Source organism: Oncorhynchus keta, chromosome 7 (assembly GCF_023373465.1).
Source record: "Oncorhynchus keta strain PuntledgeMale-10-30-2019 chromosome 7, Oket_V2, whole genome shotgun sequence".
NCBI classification, from domain to species: Eukaryota; Metazoa; Chordata; class Actinopteri; order Salmoniformes; family Salmonidae; genus Oncorhynchus; species Oncorhynchus keta.
The window spans coordinates 9,622,832-9,645,499 of NC_068427.1; the positions used below are offsets into that span (position 1 = coordinate 9,622,832).

At 40.5% G+C, this 22,668-nt stretch overlaps 1 protein-coding gene across 9 annotated transcripts in view; it reads right to left on the reverse strand.

Annotated features, from left to right (window-relative positions):
• Positions 1–12,623, reverse strand: part of LOC118385792 (signal transducer and activator of transcription 1) — a 64,092-nt gene extending 51,469 nt beyond the window's left edge. For 6 of the 9 annotated variants that reach the window (XM_052521948.1, XM_052521947.1, XM_052521943.1 and 3 more), the window contains exon 1: positions 12,418–12,623. The gene's annotated coding sequence lies outside the window, so the exon portion shown is untranslated. Of the gene's footprint in view, positions 1–2,271; positions 2,394–12,417 lie in introns of all 9 variants that reach the window. The other 3 variants (XM_052521945.1, XM_052521944.1, XM_052521949.1) reach the window with 3 other exon arrangements.
• Positions 12,624–22,668: the final 10,045 nt, after the last annotated feature.

Sequence of the window (22,668 nt, forward strand, 5' to 3'; positions counted from 1 at the left end):
CTTGGTGTGTGAACTGCTGATTGCTCATAATTTGCAGATAGTTGTTGACACATCAACCAGGATCAAGGGGCAGGGCATTTTGTGACTTGTTTTGGTAATCAGTGGCTGCATTTTTGGGGGGCTGTTGCAATGACCTTATTACTGCCACACCGGCGGTCACAAGTCATGTGAAGGAAGTCAAATTCCACCTGACTGTTTAGTCATGGTAATTAGGCTTCTCCAAGCTCTGATGCTGCTGATGGTTATTAGCAGCCTCCCAAACTTGCTAACTGCCTGGTACTCAGCACTCTATTGTCCCTCTATTCACTCGGACATCAATGCAAAAGTAATTGAAAATCAAATCAAACACTTCATGAGAGCCCATGAGCTCATGTTGCGCAACATTTCTCTAGGCTATGAAATTTCGAGTGATGGCCTCTATTTAAAAGAAGAAGTCACATCAGCATCATTTTTAAAAAAAACTTCCCTAATATTATGCAAATATTAAGCTCATTGCTTATCTTTATAACAGGAGTATAGCCTACATGGCTGGCATGAAAATTAACCACAGGAAAAGCGTCCTCCATTCGCTATTTGAGTGCAGAGATTACATACTTTTTCCCCATGACCGTTTCGAGACAGGTGCATGATAATGGTCCATTCTAAATCAAAATTAATTTCACACATACAGTGGGTTCCAAAATTACTGGCACTGGCAATGCACTAACTATACTATATATAAAATATTAACAATGTAATTATAGAGAAACTCAAAATACCAACATGAGAGAAATACTGTACTTTATTAATGATTCAAATAATTTATTGATGTAATAAAAAAATCTATGTCCTCCAAATCAAGGTTTCACAATTAATGGCACCCTTAAAGATAATGATGATTGTAATTAAAAATACGCATGCAATATCCCATGAAGAAAACAAAAGAACTGGCAGGTCAAAAGAGACAGATGGTCGTAGACCTTCATAAATCTGGTCATGGTTACAAGATGATCTACAAACGATTGAATATACCACTGAGCACTGTCAGGGCAATTATTATTTTTAAAATAAAAAAATATGGAACAGTTGAAAAGTTCACGGGTAGAGAATGCAAATGCATTTTGCTCCCCAGGATAGGGAGGAGGATGGTGAGAGAAGCAACAAAATCCCCAAGAATCACTGTGAAAGAATTGCAGGCCTGGTGGCATCTTGGGGTCACCAGGTTTCAAAAAGCACCATCAGACGCCACCTCCACAACAACAGGCTCTTTGGAAGGGTTGCCAGACGAAAGCCCTTTCTGACCCCAAGACACAGATGCAAGCGCTTGGAGTTTGCAAAATGCCATTTAAATTATGACTGGATGAAGGTGATCTGATAAGACCAAAATTGAACGTTTTGGTCAGATACAGCATCGGCATGTTTGGCGTAGAAACAGAGATGCAAACAAGGAGAGGCACCTCATTCCCACGGTGAAATATGAAGGTGGGTCAGTGATGTTTTGGGGCTGTTTTAATTCCAGAGGTCCAGGGGCACTGGTTAAGATTGACGGCATAATGAATTCCACCAAGTATCAGGCAATTATGGCTAACAATCTGGTTGTCTCTGCCAGAAGGCTGGGACTTGGCCGTAGGTGGACTTCCCAACAAGACAATGACCCAAAACATACCTCAAGATCCACACAGAAATGGTTCTGTGGCCATCTCAGTCGCCGAACCTCAATCCAATCAAAAACCTGTGGCCTGAAGAGGGCAGTTGATAAGCGCAAACCCAAGAATGTGAAGGATCTTGAAAGGATCTGCATAGAGGACTGGTCCAAAATCCCTCCAAATGTGTTCCTTAACCTTGTCAAACATTACAGGAAAATACTCCATGCTGTTATCCTAGCCAGAGGTGGTTGCACTAAGTTCTAAATGAGGAATGCCAATAATTATGAAACCTTGATTTTGGTGAAATTTATTTTGTATAAAATAATTGTATGATTTTGGTTGGTTCCATTGAAACATTAAAAGTACAGTATTTCTCACATGTTGGTATTTTTAGTTTATCTCTATAATTATATTCTTTATATATTAAAAGTATTGTTAGTGAATTGCCAGTCAGGGGTGCCAGTAATTTTGGAGCCCACTTTATATTATTTAGTATTTGTAAAGACAAGATTAAATCAAGACTAGTCTGATGGGGGTCAATATTAGTTGATCACTTGTGAATTAGATACTATCACTTGATGCCCAGCTTAAGGCAAGGAACAATGCCTTATTTAAAATAAAATAAAATAGAATCATAGTTGCACACCTCATGTAGCCTAGTTGCGTCCCTGATGTGTCTTCCCTTGTAGCCTGTGAGAAAGAGATCACGTGATGGAGAGCTGTGTGAGTGAGAAGTGCTTCGGAGCAGGCAGTACTCAGGGAGAAGTGCTGCAAAAGACATGGATTTTTTAGGGTGGCCACACAAAGGGGATTCCGCCGGGAAATTCGAAGCAATATCAAGTGCTTCTCAAATTGTGAATGAGAGACTGATGAAGTGCGTACAGCCTGCGCAAAAAAAGCAGAACTTTTTTCAAATAATCATTAGTCGCATCATGCAGCCTTACAATGTATTAAAAATGAAGCATACAGCCCAATGTTTGTAGAACAAATAAAGTTACATGAATAACTCTAAGTTAACGATATAGGTGTACCCATTTCTTTGTTAACCGCTCAACACAGAATAGTGCACACTCCCTCAAATCGTTTGGAGAAAATATCCTTTCTATTTTATAAAATAAAATAATATAAAATAATGCCATGGAATTCTAAGCAAATCCTGTCTGCTAAATGAACTAATGTAGACAACAGCCATATGGCATAGCCAGATCAGAACAACTCAGAGTATGCTATTCTGTTCTTCAGAAATAAACTACGTTTTCTTAATATCATGTTTCTTTAGACCTGTCTAAAATGAATAATATGTTTATTGTGAAGGTGTAGGCTATATTACATGGATTTATTAGACTATTTAAAATGTAGATGTTCCAAAGGTTTGCATGACTGTGGAAGCCAGGAGATACTGAATGTGTTTACAGTGAGACTGACAGTTATTTGCTTGACAATCACTGGCTGACGTAATTTCATGACCGCCACAGCCCTTGTTTCACCTCTCTTAGGCAATCAAATCAAATTGTATTTGTCATATGCGCCGAATACGGGTGTAGACCTTACAGTGAAATGCTTACTTACAAGCCCTTAATATCCATACTTTTTGTGATTATTTATTTGTGATTATTTATTTGAATTTTGTGATTATTTATTTGAATCCAGTTTCACGGAAAGTTGTCCCGCTAGCGGGACGCCTAGCCTTAAGAAAATGTATTTCGATGGCTCACCACTCTTCGTACTTGGCGCCTTCAACCTCCTGACATCTGCCTTTGATTAATTTCTTCCAACTGTCTTTCCCCTCCTCGCCTCTTTTGATCTCACCCTTTCCCAATACCTTCCAACTCACAAGGCAGGCAATATGCTTGACCTCATCTTTACTAGAGGCTGCTCACCTACTGATCTCACTGCAACCCCCCTCCAGGTCTCTGATCACTACTTTGTTTCATTTTCTGTCTCCCTTTCCTCCAACCCTAATCACTCAGCCCCTACTCAGAAGGTCATACGCCATAGCAATCTTCGCTCTCTCTCTCCCACTACTCTCCTCTTCTATCCTATCATCTCTTCCTTCTGCTAAATCCTTCTCCCTTCGGTCTCCAGATTCTGTCTCTTCGACCCTACTCTCCTCCCTGTTTGCTTCCTATGACTCGCACTGTCCCCTTTCCTCCTGGCAGGCTCAGCCCTCCCCTCCTGCTCTGTGGCTGAGTGACTCATTGTGAGCTTACAAAACAGGGCTCGAGACAGCTGAGCGAAAAGGGAGGAAAACGAAACTTCTGGATGACCTTTCATCATTTCACTCCCTCCTCTATACCTTCTCTTTCTCTATATCCTCTGCTTAAGCCACTTTCTTACCCTAGGAAACTATTTTACACTTTCTCCCCCCTCCTTAATCCTCCACGTCCCTCTCTGCGGACAACTTTGTCAACCACTTTGAAAAAAAAGTTGACGACATCCACTACTCATTCACTCAGACTATTGAGTCCACTGGTCTCACTCACACAGAACTACCCTATGCCTCTCTCCTTTATTCTCATCCTCTATCCGCTGCCTTTGACACCGTGAACCATCAAATACTCCTCTCCACCTTCTCAAGGCTGGGCATCTCAGGCTATGCACTATTGGATTGCATCATACCTGGCAGGCCGCTCCTACCAGGTGACGTGGAGAGGATCTGTGTCTGCCCCACGTACTCTTACTACTGGTGTCCCCCATGACTCGGTTCTAGGCCCTCTCCTCTTCTCTCTGTACAACAAGTCACTCGGCTCCATCATATCCTCAAATGTTCTCTCTTATCATTGCTTTGTGGATGACATTCAACTACTCCCCCCCCCCCTTCTGACACCCAGGTGGCGACATCTCTGTGTGCCTGGCAAATATCGAATCTTGGATGTCGGCCCACCACTTCAAGCTCAACCTAGACAAGACGGAATCTGCTCTCCCTCCCGGGGAAGGCCTGCCCGCTCAAAAACCTCTCCATCATGGTTGACAATTCCACAGTGTCACCCTTCCAGAGTGCAAAGAACCTTAGTGTGACCCTGGACAACACCCTGTTGTTCTCTGCAAACATCAAAGCTAACATTCAAGAGTAACTGCCCCTCCCTACCTTCAAGCTACACCCCACCCCGCTCAGCCCAGGCCAAGCATTTCGCTGTCGTGGCACCCCAATAGCGGAACCAGCATCCCCCTGAATCAAAGACAGCAGCGTCCCTACCCATCTTCCGAAAGCATCTGAAAGCCTACCTAATATTTTTTTGCCCCACTGTATGTTCATAGATAGAAGTTTACATACACCTTAGCCAAATACATTTAAACTCCAGTTTTTCAAAATTCCTGACATTTAATCCCAGTAAAAATTCCCTGTTTTAGGTCAGTTAGGATCACCACTTTCTTTTAAGAATGTGAAATGTCAGAAAAATAGTAGAGAGAATGATTTATTTCAGCTTTTATTTCTTTCAGAAATGTGGGTCAGAAATGTATATACACTCAATTAGTATTTGGTAGCATTGCCTTTAAATTGTTTAACTTGGGTCAAACTTTTTGGGTAGCCTTCCACAAGCTTCCCACAATAAGTTGGGTGAATTTTGGCCCATTCCTCCTGACAGAGCTGGTGTAACTGAGTCAGGTTGGTAGGCCTCCTTGCTCGCATGCGCTTTTTCAGTTCTGCCCACAAACTTTCTATTGGATTGAGGTCAGGGCTTTGTAATGGCCACTCCAATACCTTGACTTTGTTGTCCTTAAGCCATTTTTCCACAACTTCGACTTGCAAGCCGCCCCCTTTTTCCTCCAAACATAACAATGGTCATTATGGCCAAACAGTTCTATTTTTGTTTCATCAGACCAGAGGACATTTCTCCAAAAAGTATGATCTTTGTCCCCATGTGCAGTTGCAAACCGTAGTCTGGCTTTTTGATGGCGGTTTTGGAGCAGTGGCTTCTTCCTTGCTGAGCGGCCTTTCAGGTTATGTCGATATAGGACTCGTTTTACTGTGGACATAGATACTTTCGTACCTGTTTCCTCCAGCATCTTCACAAGGTCCTTTACTGTTGTTCTGGGATTGATTTGCACTTTTCGACCAAATTACGTTCATCTCTAGGAGACAGAACGCGTCTCCTTCCTGAGTGGTATGACGGCTGTGTGGTCCCATGGTGTTTATACTTGCATACTACTGTTTGTACAGATGAACGTGTTACCTTTAGTTGTTTGGAAATTGCTCACAAGGATGAACCAGACTTGTTTATTTCTGAGGTCTTGGCTGATTCTTTTGATTTTCCCATGATGTCATGCAAAGAGGCACTGATTTTGAAGGTACACCTCAAATTGGCTCAAATGATGTCAGAAACCTCTAAAGCCATGACATCATTTTCTGGAATTTTCCAAGCTGTTTAAAGGCACAGTCAATTTAGTGTATGTAAACTTCTGACACACTGGAATTGTGATACAGTGAATTATAAGTGAAATAATATGTCTGTAAACAATTGCTGGAAAGTGACTTGTGTCATGCACAAAGTAGATGTCCTAAACGACTTGCCAAATCTATAGTTTGTTAACAAGACATTTGTGGAGTGGTTGAAAAACGAGTTTTAATGACTTCAACCTAAGTGTATGTAACCTTCCGACTTCAACTGTGTGTGTACATACATACATACATACATACATACATACATACATACATACATACATACATACATACATACATACATACATACATACATACATACATACATACATACATACATACTACCGTTCAAAAGTTTGGGGTCACTTAGAAATGTCCTTGTTTTTGAAAGAAAAGCACATTTTTTGTCCATTAAATTACTATTGTGGCTGGAAACGGCTACAATTGCCGTATTATCAGCAACTATCACTCCTGTGTTCCAATGGCATGTTGTGTTAGCTAATTCAAGTTTATAATTTTAAAGGCTAATTGATCATTAGAAAACCCTTTTGCAATTGTTAGCACAGCTGAAAACTATTGTGCTGATTAAAGAAGCAATAAACTGTCCTTCTTTAGACTAGTTGAGTATCTGGAGCATCAGCATTTGTAGGTTTGATTACAGGCTCAAAATGGCCAGAAACAAAAAACTTTCTTCTGAAACTCATCAGTCTATTCTTGTTCTGAGAAATTATGGATATTCCATGTAAGAAATTGCCAAGAAACTGAAAATCTCATAAAACGCAGAGTACTACTCCCTTCACAGCACAGCGCAAACTGGTTCTAACCAGTGTCTGTGTTCTTTTGCCCATCTTAATATTTACCTTTTATTGGCCAGTCTGAGATATGTCTTTTTCTTTGCAACTCTGCCTAGAAGGCCAGTATCTTGGAGTTGCCTCTTCACTGTTGACGTTGAGACTGGTGTTTTACGGGTACTATTTAATGAAGCTTCCAGTTGAGGACTTGTGAGGTGTCTGTTTCTCAAACTAGACACTCTAATGTTATTGTCCTCTTGCTCAGTTGTGCACCAGGGCCTCCCACTCCTGGATAAGAGTGTCTGCTAAATGACTAAAATAAATGTAATGAAAGACATTATGTGAATAACTGCAATTGTGTTGAGCAGGGCAGAGGTGTAGGAGGTTGATGCTCTCTCTGCAACTACATGAAGAAGACAGAGGATTTGGTGATCTGAAAAAGTCAGCAACCTTCACGCTAGCCATGATGAGCTGAGATAATGAGTGGGCTGGACATGTTGAGAGATGAGTTCGGATTGGTCTGCCATATAGCACGCTTCTGCCTATTTGAGCTGGTTAGTATGTATAGGCAATCCTGTCTAACGTGGCTTTAAAAAAATATTGCTTAGTAGAACTGCATAAGTGTTGCTCTCAACTTTCTGGACGACCGAGTTTTGAAATCAGTGGAATTAGAGAATGGAGAAAACACATGTCTCTGGATTACATCTTCAAACTAAGGGCAACCATGGCATCCGTGACAGGGAGAAGCATCCAACCATGATGTATAGGGTAAGATAGTGTAGCTAGCTACATTTTCAGTTATTACATGTGTCTAATTTTGACAAAGTTGTTTTCATTTGAAGTTTAAGTGTACTGTTAGCTAGCTAGCTAACGATAGCTGGCTGGCTTGCTAACTAACGTTACGTGTATGATCTCATTAGTCGTATCTCAGAGCCATTTGTTTTGCTTAATGTTAGCTAGCTAACATTGAACCTGGTTGGTTAGCTACCTGCAGATTCATTCAGGGTAGTAACGTCATGAGTTGTAATTATGGTTTATTATTTAGCTAGCTAGCTACATGTCTTAACAAAAGACTCAAAAGACTGTTAGCCAGTATGCAAGTGTCCATTTTAATAGAATGTCACTGCGACAACTGTTAGCCAGTTAGCTTGGGTGCTTGACTGCTGTTGTTAGGATAGAACGCTCGGATCAACCCTTAAAGAGATTGGTGGAACTAAAGCTTAACCTTTCTAGCGCTGCTGAAAAGGCAGTGCGCGAAATTCAAAAATATTTATTAGAAATATGTAACTTTCACACATTAACAAGTCCAACACTGCAAATGAAAGATAAACATCTTGTTAATCTACCCATCATGTCCGATTTAAAAAATGCTTTACAGCTAAAGCACAACATATGATTATGTTAGTTCAGAGCCAAGTCGAAAAAACACACAGCCATTTTTCCAGCCAAAGATAGGATTCACAAAAAACAGAAATATAGATCAAATTAATCAGTAACCTTTGATGATCTTCATCAGATGACACTCATAGGACATCATGTTACACAATACATGTATGTTTTGTTCGATAATGTGTATATTTATATCCAAAAATCTCAGTTTACATTGGCGCCTTATGTGCAGTAATGTTTTGATTCCAAAACATCCAGTGATTTTGCAGAAATACTCATAATAAACATTGATAAAAGATACTAGTGTTATTCACAGAATTAAAGATACACTTCTCCTTAATGCAACCGCTGTGTCAGATTTCAAAAAAACTTTATGGAAAAAGCATAATCTGAGAACGGCGCTCAGAACCCAAAACAGCCAGAAGAATATCCGCCATTTTGGAATCAACAAAGTTAGAAACAACACCATAAATATTCACTTACCTTTGATGATCTTCATCAGAAGGCACTCCCAGGAATCCCAGTTCGACAATAAATGACAATAAATGACAACGTTCCATCATTCATGTCCAAATAGCCACTTGTTGTTAGCGTGTTCAGCCCAGTAATCCATCTTCATGAGGTGCAGGCACTTCATCCAGACAAACTCGAAATGTTCCGTTCTAGTCATTTAGAAACATGTCAAACGATGTATGGAATCAATCGTTAGGATGTTTTTAACATAGAACATTATTGATGTTTTAACCGGAGAATTCATTTGTCTTCAGAAAAGCACTGGTACGAGAGGTAACTCTGTCGGGAGCGCGCGTCATGAGACCAAGGCTCTCTGCCAGACCACTGACTCAAAGAGGTCTCATGAGCCCCTCCTTTATAGTAGAATCCTCAAACCAGTTTCTAAAGACGTTTGACATCTAGTGGAAGCCGTACGAAGTGCAACCTCATCCATATCTCAATGTCTATTCGGTAGGCCAAGCTTTGAAAAACTACAAACCTCAGATGTTCCACTTCCTGGTTGGATTTTTCTCAGGTTTTCGCCTGCCATATGAGTTCTGTTATACTTACAGACATCATTCAAACAGTTTTATAAACTTCAGAGTGTTTCCTATCCAATACTACTACTAATATGCATATATTAGCATCTGGGACAGAGTAGGAGGCAGTTCATTCTGGGCACGCTATTCATCCAAAAGTGAAAATGCTGCCCCCTATACCAAAAAGGTTAAGAGTGTGTGAAAAATGCTGAATGAGTGAAGACAAAGTGAAGATAAAGAAGAGCTCTCCAGCAGGTACTAAAACATTCAAAGGCCATTTTCTCAAAAGTGAGGTTACAAGTTTATCAACTTTCAAAGCAGAATTACTTTCCCATTGTTCCTCAAATTCAGTGAATGCTATACCATTTTGTAGCGCTGTGTCTCTGCTTTTATCCAATGTAAAAAAACATAATTTCAAATTTTGATACATAAGACCGAATCAAGGCGGTCGGTCACATTTGTACAGCCGAAACTTGTATGGCGGTGATGGCTTGCGTCAGTTCCATTGAGGGTTTGGTTTGAATCATTTGGATTTAGTTTTATGTTTCTATGACAATCCATGAAAACGTTATAGTGGACAAGAGATTTAAATGCAATTTTATATGATTTGATTATTTATACCAAAACAACACTTATTTTTATGCAAATCAAAGGTTGTAAAAGTAGGCCAGACTTTTTTTGGACTAATTTCACATTGAGGTTTCTGTAAACAGTTATTGCAGTTATTGCAGTTAAAAGGTAAACATTTTTTAACCACATCGCAGTCCCTAACTAAAAAATTACTCCCTCCATGTCATGCTGCTGTAATTCACATGCACAGAACATTTCTATGCACTTCACTTGAATTCCAGTCTGCCAGAACAGGCTGCCAGTCAATTATTTAGTCAAACTTTAGTCACGGACAGTGGAGCTGAATCAACAGGCTTAATAAAAGTCAGCCAGTCATGGACAGAAACTCCTGTCAAAACAGAAAAATATGTATTTTCAAGAAAAACACAGAGGAGATACTGCAGCGTTTCCTGCACTGATGAACAGGACTGTTTTGATTAGTACATTAGATTACGCATTGAACCATTGAGTGTACTGTCTCCTATTAAGAGAAAATCTATTAGAGTTACCTGTTCCAAATCAAGGATTTACAATCATTATCACATACTGACTGATTGGACTACTGCAACTCACTGTTGGCTGGGCTCCCTGCTTGTGCCATCAAACCCCTGCAATTTATCCAGAACGCTGCAGCTTTCCTGGTGTTCAACCTTCCCAAATTCTCCCATGTCACCAAATTCTCCCGCTCATTCCGCTGGCTTCCCAGTCGAAGGCGCATCCACTACAAAACTATGGTACTTGCCTCCAGAGCAGCCTCAGAGCAACCTGCTCAGAACCTACACGCCAATGCTAGGGCGGCAGGTAGCCTAGCGATTATAGCATTGGGCCACTAATCAAAAGGTTGCTGGTTTGAAAACCTGAGCCAACAATGTAAAAAATCTGGCGATGTGCTCTAATTTGCTCCAGGAGCGCCATGCTACTATGGCTGACTCTGTAAAAACAACACGTTCCACTGCACCTATATAGTGTATGTGACCATAAAACCTGAGTATTCTGTTCTGGTCTCTTGGTTCTCCCACACCTACGCAGTCCAAGCTCTTATTTGGCCTGGCACCCCAATGGCGGAACCAGCTTCTCCCTGGGACTACTTTATTGAGGAATAATCAATGGTGGAAAAAGTACCCAATTGTCATACTTGAGTAAAAGTATAGTTACCTTAATAGAAAGTTACTCAAGTAAAAGTGGAAGTCATCCAGTAAAATACTACCGGAGTAAAAGTCTAAAAGGATGTGGTTCTAAATATACTTAAGTATCAAAAATAAAAGTATAAATCATTTCAAATTCATTATATTAATGCTTTAATTTACGGATAGCGAGGGGCACACTCCAACACTCAGACATAATTTATTAAAAAATGCATTTGCGTTTAGTAAGTCCGCCAGATCAGAGGCAGTAGGGATGACCAGGAATGGTCTATTGACGTGTGTGTGAATTGGACCATTTTCCTGTCCTGTTAAGCATTCAAAATGTAACTTCTGGGTGTCATCAAAAATGTAGGGAGTAAAAAGTACATTATTTTCTTTAGGAATGTAGTGAAGTAAAAGTTGCCCAAAATATAAATAGTAAAGTACAGATACTCCAAAAAACGACTTTAAAATATTTTTACTTGCACTTTACACCACTGGAAATAATGTACTTACTATGACTGTGATAGTGCATTCATCTTAAGACAGCTAAGCGGGACTAACTGGATAAGAGTGTCTGCTAAATGACTAAAATGTAAATATATTCAGTCAACAGCTATGATTACAATTGTGGTGGTGTGTAAGCCTTCAGCTTAGCATAAACTTTTTCTAAACCTTTGAAGCATTGCAAGATCAACTTTAAACAGCTGAAGTGTCTTCTTTATACGATTATGCTGAGGGTTCAACCAAATGCATTCTGAAAACAGCATTTTAAAACTAAAACAAAGATAATACAAATGTAAATAAGATTACAAAAAGATGGTAATCTACCACACTTGCAGTTATTACACATGTATTTACTGAGTATTTAAAAATTAGATTGCCAAAAGTGATTAGGCTAATGATATAAAATATTTTTTATAGAATGTTAGCCAGTAACCAGTAGAACGTTGGGCCAGTAACCGAAAGGTTGCTAGATCGAATCCCCGAGCTGACAATGTAAAAATCTGTTGTTCTGCCCCTGAACAAGGCAGTTAACCCACTATTCCTAAGCCTTCATTGTAAATAAGAATTTGTTCTTAACTGACTTGCCTAGTTAAATAAAGGTTTAAAAAAATAAAAAAATAAAGCCCAATACAATTTACAAAGAAAATACATTAAAAAAGCATAATAACATATCCAAGCAATTTGCAACTTCAATTGCAGAAATTGAAGTTGCAAATTATTGTCTCTTTTGTGACAAATTAATTGAAAAAAGGTACACTTTAAATATCACCATATCAATAATATAAGAAAATGTAAGTGTAATTATTAGCAAGTATACTTTCAGTTTCACTCTTTCCTTGATTTGGTTTCCTTTGACACTCTGTTTTGGTCAAAATTCCCTGCTTGCCAATGCTTTTTTGGGGGGTTTACCTAGGTAATGATTGCTGTAAGAACCAGGTAAATTCCGTAACCTGCACCTACCTTGAATAACGTTGAAAACGGTACGAAAAGGTGAAGTCAAGATAAATGGGAAAGGTCCCTCCACTTCAGCAGCCTGGTGGCTCAGACAACATATGATATTAACATCTGTATTGTCAATAAAATAATTCTGAAAATACCAACTTTTATATGAACAGCTGTTCAACGGCACAGCCCATATGCGATAAAGCCTGTCATAGCTAAGCTTTTGCAAAGGTTGACGCCCATAGTAGTAGAGGACCAATCAAAGTACATATGCGTTTTAGCACTGTTCTTTCTATTCGGCAACCTCCCTCGTCAGACTGAAATCAGAAACTTCAAATTAAAAATGCAATTTATTCAGAGCGTAAATAGAAACCTAACATATTATTGAACACATAAGCTTTGGAAGTAATTCCATCGCGATTTGCTGGGTAGTTCATCCTGTACTCCAATGGCATGTTAAAAATGAACCATAGTCCATTTATTACAATTGCTCGGCAACGTTCAAGAGTCGATATAGTCACAAATAAACTTTGCAAACGCTCTGCAGTTTCTGTCGGAGGGAGTAGCCGGAGATTATGGAATGGCTGTGTACAAACCACGTGGTTTCCAAGAAGGCGAAAGTAGAAGGAGCCACTGATAGGAAACATACTTTAAAAAGGCAATGACTAGATGGGATACAGCTGCTGTCATATATGACGTAAATTATTTAATTGTTTAATTATTATTTTTCGCAATCCCTAATCCTTTATCTAACCTTAACCTAATTATACTTCCCTGCTACGTTAATAACCTAACCTGCTGTGTACCTTCTAAACCTCCTACGAAAATGTGTGTCCCTTCTTGACAAAAGCCTATAGAACGAAATGTACTAAAATTCTGCTTTTTTCCCCAGCTTCCACTGTGCAGTAATAATGCCTAGAAACAACAAAAAATGCAATACACACATAATCCAAAAAGTAAAAAGAAAGAAATTAAGAAATATCAATAACAGAGAACCAGCAATAACAGAGACCGGAATAGAACCAGCAATAACAGAGACCGGAATATAGACACTGAGTGTTCACATCATTATGAACACCTGCTCTTTCAATGACATAGACTGACTAGGTGAAAGCTATTATCCCTTATTGCCACTTGTTAAATATTGTCACTTGTTAAATCTACTTCAATCAGTGTAGAAAGATTTTTAATCCTTCAGAAAATTGAGACATGGATTGTGTATGTGTGCCCCTCAGAGGGTGAATGGGCCAGACAAAATATTTAAGTGCCTTTGAACAGGGTATGGTAGTAGGTGCCAGGCACACCGGTTTGTGTCAGGTACTGCAACGCTACTGGATTTTTCACGCTCAACAGTTTCCCGTGTGTATTGAACATCTAATTCCAAAATCATGGGCATTAATATGGAGTTGGTCCCCCCCTTTGCTGTTATAACAGCCTCCAATCTTCTGGGAAAGCTTTCCACTCGATGTTCTAACATTACTGCGGGGACTTGGTTCCATTAGGCCTGGCTTGAAGGTTGGTTTTCCAATTCATCCCAAAGGTGTTTGATGGGGTTGAGGTCAGGGCTCTGTGGAAGCCAATCAAGTTCTTCCACACAGATCTCGCCAAACAATTACTGTATGGACCTCGATTTGTGCACGGGGCATTGTCATAATGAAACAAGAAAGGGCCTTCCCCAAACGGTTGCCACTAAATTGTACGCACAGAATCATCTAGAATGTCATTGTATGATGTAGCATTAAGATTTCCCTTCACCGGAACTAAGGGGCCTAGCCCAAACCATGAAAAACAGCCCCAGATCATTATTCCTTCTCCACCAAACTTTTCAGTTGGCACTATGCATTCGGTCTGGTAGCGTTCTCCTGGCATCCGCCAAACCCAGATTCGTCCGCCGGACTGCCAGATGATGACGCGTGATTCATAACTTCAGAGTGATGGCATTGCGCATGGTGATCTTAGGCTTGTGTGTGGCTGCTCGGCCATGGAGTCCCATTTCATGAAGCTCCCGATGAACAGTTCTTGTGCTGACAGTTTGGAATTCGGTAGTGGGGCAGAAATTTTACGAACTGACTTGTTGGAAAGGTGGCATCGTATGACGGTGAACTCGGGATCTGCCCCTCCGCGTAGAGTCCTGTAAACGTTCCCCTTGATTTTATTAGCCCTTTCCCCATTTCCAAGATCCTTAGCCCCTCTGCTGTTCGTCTTCTGTTGCCCCGCACCCTCAGTATATATCCCACATTTCATGTATCAAGATTAAATCTCTGTCCACAGCCCTCTGTCTCCTCCTTTTACCCGTACTCCTGTTTTTCTCTCCAGTCCCTGTTTTCTAGTTTTCCCGATTTTGACCATTATGCCTGCACTGACCATGAGCCTGCATGCCGTTCTGTACCTTTCGGAGGCTGCTCTGGATTACTGACCTCTGCCTGCCCTCTGTTTTTGTAATAAACTTTTGTTACTTCGAACTGTCTGCAGCTGGGTCTTATCCTGAGCTCTGATATTTATCCCATTCTTCTTTGCAAATCCTCTCAAGCTCTATCGGGCTGGATGGGGAGCGTCACTGCACAGCGATTTTTCAGGTCTCTCCAGAAATGTTAGATCGGCTTCAAGTCCGGGCTCTGGCTGGGCCACTCAAGGACATTCAGAGACTTGTCCCGAAACCAGTCCTGCCCTGTCTTGGCTGTGTGCTTAGGGTCATTGTCCTGTTGGAAGCTGAACCTTTGCCCCAGTCTGAGGTCCTGAGCGCTCTGGAGCAGGTTTTCATCAATGAATTCTGTACTTTTCTCTGTTAATCTTTCCCTTGATCCTGACTAGTCTCCCAGTCCCTGCCGTTGAAAAACATCCCCACAGCATGCTGCCACCACCATGCTTCACGTTAGGGAAGACGTGACGATTGGCATTCAGGCCAAAGAGTTCAATCTTGATTTCATCAGACCAGAGAATTTTGTTTCTCATAGTCTGAGAGTCCTTTATGTGCCTTTTGGCAAACTCCAAGTGGGCTGTCATGTGCCTTTTAATGAGGAGTGGCTTCTGTCTGTTCACTCTACCATAAAGGCCTGATTGGTGGAGTGCTGCAGAGATTGTTGTCCTTCTGTAAGGTTCTCCCATCTCCTCAGAGGAACTCTGGAGCTCAGCGTGACCATCTAGTTGCTCAGTTTGGCCAGGTGTCCAGCTCTAGAAAGAGTCTTGGTGGTTCCAAACTTCCTCCTTTTAAGAATGATAGAGGCCACTGTGTTCATGGGAACTTCAATGCTGCGGAAATGTTTGGATACCCTTCCCCAGATCTGTGCCTCAACACAATCCTGTCTCGGAGCTCTAAGGACAATTCCTTCAACCTCATGGCTTGGTTTTTGCTCTGTCAAGTAGACCATAATCTATGGATTTCCATTAACTGGGAATACAGATATGCATCTGTTGGTTACAGATATTGTACCTTAAAAAAAAAGTAGGGGCATGGATCAGAACACTAGTCAGTATATGGTGTGACCACCATTTGCCTCCTGCAGCGTGACCCATCTCCTTCGCATAGAGTTGATCAGGCTGTTGATTGTGGTCTGTGGAATGTTGTCCCGCTCCTATTCATTGGCTCGGAAAGGTTGCTGTATATTTTTGTGAACTAGCATACGCTGTCGTACACATAGAAACTGCTTTGCCCTATGTATCAAAGGTGCAGGGTAGAGTACCGGGTGGTAGCCATCTAGTAACAGTGACTAAGGTTCAAGGAAGAGTACTGGGCGGAGGCCGGCTAGTGATGACTGTTTAAAAACGTATTCAGGATCGGAGGGTCCCCCACGGGATGGTTGAGCTAACATAGGAAAATGCGATTAGCATGAGGTTGTACGTAACAAGAACATTTCCCAGGACATAGATATATATATCTGATATTGGCAGAAAGCTTAATTACAAGAATCTAACTACACTTTGTAGATTGTAGAGGAATGCAAATACCTGGGTGTCCTGTTGGACAATAAGCTTCAGTGGAGTAAATGTACAGACCTGATCGACAAAAAGAGCCAACAAGAGACTGTACTTTCTCAAAAAGCTGGGATCTTTTAATGTAGACTGTACTATACTGACTCTGCAAATCTTTCAATGAGAATATTTAAACTTTTTGTATTGTTTGTTGGTTTGGCAATGCCACTGTCAGCTAGAGAAATATGATGAGAAGGATTATCACCACAGCAAGCAAGGTACTTGGAGTCAAACAGGCAGGCCTGGATGAGATCTTTAAGGTCAGGGCCCACCGCAAGGCTCACAAATTATTTTAGACCCAAGCCACCCCCTGTACCTGGACTTTGGACTACTTCCCTCTGGGTGCAGGTATAGGGCACCCATCAGCAGGAAAAACAGAACTAGACAATAATTTGTGCCAGGTGTGACATCACTCCTAAATAGCTCGGGTGAATGTTCCTATCGACTCCATAAGGCCAGCAGGCTAATCTTTTTAAATGTTTTATAGGTATGTAACTGTTATGAAACTTGTATTGTCAATTTTGTTTTGTATTTAAACACCACTTTAAACGTGTGCATGACACTGCAACAAAATTTCCCCATGGGGACAATAGAGTCAGTGAGTAAGTACACTGTCCAATTTACAGTAGCTTTTACAGTGAAAAAATACCATGCTATTGTTTGAGGAGAGTGCACAGTTATGAACTTGAAAAGTTATTAATAAACCAATTTGGCACATTTGGACTGTCTTAATACAAAATTTGGATCAGAAGTGCAATAATTCATTGGATCAGTCTAAAACTTTGCACATACAATGCTGTCTTCTAGTAGCCAAGATCTAAATTGTGTCTGGGCTGGAATAATACATTATGGCCTTTCTCTTGCATTATAACAATGATGGTACAAAAAAAATACAATAAAACGTTTTTTTTTCTTTGTATCTTCTTTTACCAGATCTAATGTGTTATATTGTCCTACATTCATTTCACATTTCCACAAACTTCAAAGTGTTTCCTTAAAAAATGGTATTAAGAATCCTTGCTTCAATGCCTGAGCTACAGGCAGTTAGATTTCTCTGGAGAGCCATACAGTTGCGGAGGGTGAAATTGCCGTACCAAGCTGTGATACAGCCCGACAGGATGTTCTCAATGGTGCATCTGTAGCAGTTCGTCAGGGTCTTCTGCGGTTGAAGACCACATTGCCTGTGTGAAAGGACCATTTCAGGTCGTCAGTGATGTGCACGTCGAGGAACTTCAAGCTTTTGACCATCTCCACTGATGCCTCGTCGATGTGCATGGGGGCATGCTCTCTCTGCTGTCTCCTGTAGTCCACAATCAGCTCCTTCCTTTTGTTGAAGTTGAGGGAGAGGTTGTTTTCCTAGCTCTCACTTTCTTCCTGTAGGCTGTCTCGTCATTGTTGGTAATCAGGCCTACCACTGTGACGTCGGCAAACTTGATGATTGAGTTGGAGACCTGCATTGCCACACAGTCATGGGTGAACAGGGAGTACAGGAGGGGCTGAGCTGTAATCGATGAACAGCATTTTTTCATAGGTGTTTATTTTGTCCATGTGGGATAGGGCAGTGTACAGTGCAATGGCGATTGCGTCATCCGTGGATCTGTTGGGGCGGTATGCTAATTGTAGTGGGTCTTGGTTGTCGAGTAAGGTGGAGGTGTTGTGGTCTTTAAATAGTCTCTCAAAGAACTTCATGATGACAGAAGGGGCGATAGTCATTTAGTTCAGTTACCTTTTTTGGGGTGTAGAGGAACAATGTTGGACATTTTGAAACAAGTGGGGAAAACAGACTGGAATATGGAGAAATTTAATATGCCCGTAAACACACCAGCCAGCTGATCTGCAGATACTCTGAGAATGCGACTTGGGATGTCATCTGGGCCAGCAGCCTTGCCAGGGTTAACACGCTTAAATGACTTACTCAAGTCGACGATGACCGAATAAAATTATCTTGGGAGGTAATGTGGTTGGCATTTGATGGTGTGGTATTCCATATCAGGAGAAGAAAAGGACTTGAGTTCCTGTACGTTACCACAATCACACCATTAGTTGTTAATCATTAAACAAACCCTTCTGCCTTTCTTTTTTCAAGAGAGTTCTTTCTTCCTGTCATCACGATGGATGGAGAACCCTGATGGGTGAATGGACAGGGTAATATATCCAGAGAGAAAAAGGATTCTGTAAAACAGAGTATGTTACAGTCCCTGATGTCTCTCCGGAAGGAGATCCTCGCCATGAGCTCGTCTACTTTATTGTCCAGGGACTGAATATTAACGAGTATACAAGTACAATCAGAAATGGTGGATGGTATGCATGCCGCCTTATTCTGACTAGGTCCCCACTTCTTCCTCTTTGCCGGCGCCTGCATTTTGGTGCAGTCCCCGGGATTAATAGACCTCCCTGTTCAAACAAAGGTTCCAGGTCAGGGAATTTATTCTCAAATTTCTAGTGTGTGACCGGCAAACTAATGTCCAAAAATTATTTTAGGTTGTAGTTAATAATACAAGAAACATTCTGACAAATAACACACAAAAAAAGAAAAATACTCTGTGACATAATAACTGTGTGACATAATCAGCCATGTCAAATGTGACATAACCCATTATGTCGAATATGATATAAGAATGTGCTTTATAAAGGGTCACATGTTGGGCTGAAGGATGGCATACACTCTAAAGTGATATCATGTTAGTTACACTACACCTAGTCTCTTTCCCAGACACTTCTGCCAAATGCGTGAAAGGTTTGGTGAACCAACACATCAAACTTGGCCTTCATTAGTTTAGGTTTAAAATCACATTTTAAAAGATTAATTGTGGAAATGGGTAGGGTTAGCAATAATTATGACTTTTTGACTGTGTTAAGTATGACGATGACAAATACTTTACTCAGTAAGGTTACTTCTATAGAATTCTATGGTCAATCCCATTAAAGCCAACTTTGAATGGTTGATATCCCAGGCTTATATGTGTTGTGTGTGCAATAGCCTGGGGACGACGTTACACCAAGAAACACTTACCTTGATGAAAGCCCCCAACCTACATAAATTGAAAGTGTCTTTCTTCTGGAACCAAGTGACATGTTCCTCAGTACACAAACAAGCACACAACAAAAACGAGCCATAACGCATTTTACTGAGCCCAGTCAAGCAAGTTTTTGACACATTCACCCACTCCCCCGCTGAAAGATAAGCCACAAAATGTTGGCATCATTGTGACAGGTTGTAACCAAGCCCTGGTCTCCAGCATGGGAACAGAAGAGGAATACCTGGTGCAGTAGTCTCCGGTTGGACAACTCCAAATCCTCTTGGTTATGACAAACACACACACACACACACACACACACACACACACAAACTCAAGCTTTGTAAGTCCATCAACCCACGTAAATACCTCTCACACCCTACAGTAACCTGTGAATAATGAGAGAATATTCATAAATCAGCAGAACCTTAATAGCCTATTTATTGACACTTTATGGAGTGTGCTGTAATACTTAGTTTGAAGTGAGACATCTGTCATTCATAACACATCTATTTAGGCTCTACATCGCATTGCGATGAATGCTCACTGAATTAAAGGGCAACTACACTCAAAAATCCAAGTTTCTTAGATTTTTCACAGAACTCAAAAGTAATTCCCATCCATTTATTTTTCTTCTATTAAACAATTGTGAAAACACTGGGGTGAACCTGAAACAAATGGGGGGACATACGACACCTGGAAAAAACAAACAAGGAAACGTAATTTAGAGAAGAAAATAATCATTTAAAAGCCCTACCAAGGTTTTTAGCTGTGCATGACTGCACTTTAGAGTGTGTCATCTTTCAGCACAGCATTTTGGGGGAAGTTCAGATCAAATCCAATATTAACTATGCTCCCAAGAGGGAAAGAGGTTGGGCCATCCTAGAAATGTTTTAGTGAAATATAATATATAACATTTAGCAGACACTTTTATCCAAAGCGACTTAGTCATGTGTGAATATATTTTTTACATATGGGTGGTCGAAGCCAATATCCTGGCATTGCAATGCTCTACCAAGATGCAGGACAGGGTTATGATTTATAAGGCCTTTATTAAGAGGTGCTTATTCCATCCTTTATAAAGCAAAGATTTGTCATATTTGACATAGTGGGTTATCGACAGTAAAATACTCTGAAACGTTTTACTGCTGTAACGGTTTTCTTGAGTTGAAGGAGAGGCGGACCAAAATGCAGCGTGGTTACTTGTATACATCTTTAAATCTTTAATAAAGATGAAAACACGAACAGTATACAAAAAAAACAATAAACGTAAAAAAACCTAAACAGCCTATCTGGTGCAAACAAACACATAGACAGGAACAATCACCCCCAAAACCCAACACCAAACAGGCTACCTAAATATGGTTCCCAAATCAGAGACAATGACTAACACCTGCCTCTGATTGAGAACCATATCAGGCCCAAACACAGAAACAGACAAACAAGACATCCAACATAGTATGCCCACTCAGATCACACCCTGACCAAACAAAACATAGAACATACAAAGCAAACTATGGTCAGGGTGTGACAACTGCAGCATACTGTAAATGATGAAAAATGTTGTGGGCGGGGAAAGAATTGCTATATTTTGAATGGTACTGTCATACTGTATCCTTGAAGTGCCAAAAACCTTTTGACCGCTAGTGGTGCATGATATTGTTGTCTCTGGTTCATCAACATGCCTTGTAAGAGGCTAAATAGGAGGCTATATTTGTTGCACCCGTGAGTGAGAATGCTGTACCAATTTAACTCCTATGTGGTTATAGTGCCACATCCATTTCAAAATGTATTTAAAATGATGAAGTGGCAGCAAGTCTTAAACCTTAAATGGTTGAGCATTTTGCCATATCCTTTTTGCCCTACAGTCGCTGACAGTTTGGAATCTGATGTCCTCCAGCAATTTTTTACTTTTACTGTTGGAAAGCAATATCCCAAATATACATGTCATGCCCTGACCTTAGTTATCTTTGTTTTCTTTATTATTTTGGTCAGGTCAGGGTGTGTCTAGGGTGGATATGTTAGTTTTATGGGTTTTTGTAAGTCTAGGTGTTTATATGTCTATGGTTGCCTGAATTGGTTCTCAATCAGAGGCAGCTGTTTATCGTTGTCTCTGATTGGGGACCATATTTAGATCGCCATATTCCTTGGGTATTTGATCTGATCTGTACTGGAGCTAAACAGAAACTAAACTGCCGAACCAACGGAAAAACACTGAACATAACTTATAATGTCATGACAGTTGGAACATACAGCTGTTAAGTAGAGATCAAAGTAAGAGGGACATACTGCTTCTGTGGCACAACAATAATGTATTTATATTAAAGTAGGTGTACTGTCATTTGAAATACATCATTTTACTTGCAACCAAGCTGCCTGTAAGCTACTGTCAAATTCACTGTAACCCCTTTACAGTGTAGCCAGACTATTAGCCTACTCCGGTACACGATGTGCATAAGAACAGCCTCAGTGTGCCATTCACAATAATCCCCGGGCACGCCTTATTCCTTAAATTATAGTTGAAAGGGAGCGTGATATTTTTGCAGTGCATGGGTGAGTGCATAACCACCTGTGTCACAAACCGTTGGTAGAGGCAGTAGGCCCAAAGTAGGCGTACAACACTCTTACATCATGCTACAGTGTCTCATTGCAAAGTAAACCCAGTAAGTCAGTGTTCATACTTGAAAGTCAAACATAAACCACAGTAGGAAAAAAGCTCTTGGCACCTTCTAGGCAAAACATTAGAAAAACATTAGAGATGTTTTCCCCCGTGCAGTAACTTAATAAGGGACAGCCCAGGGTACTTTCCGACTACAATACAGTACAATACAGTATAGTAGCCACTTCTTGATGCAAACAACTGTAGCAGGTCAAATGCCAAGTCGAAAATGAAAATCACTTCTGCATTTGGAATTGAACCATTCAGGAAAATATTTCATCATAAAAAGAGGAAATGTTGCAGTTCTGAAGAACCTGCAAAGGAAAAAAACCTAACATTTGGTTCATATTTGAATGCAGGAAACCTACTCAAGGAGAGAAAGTCTGATAAAAAATATTGCTTTGTCCAGTACAATATTTTATCCATCCAGTGTGATTGTTGATTATGGGCCATTACTATGATGATTATCTACAGGTATACTATTCCTCAGTAGTAAAGAACATGGGGGAAATCATATTTTGTTAAGCCCTTTTACTATTGGAGAGACCTTCGACGCTTAGGTTACTCTTTGTACAAAACTTGGTTCTTCATAGAGCGATGGTATTTCTTGTAACAAAGTAAGTA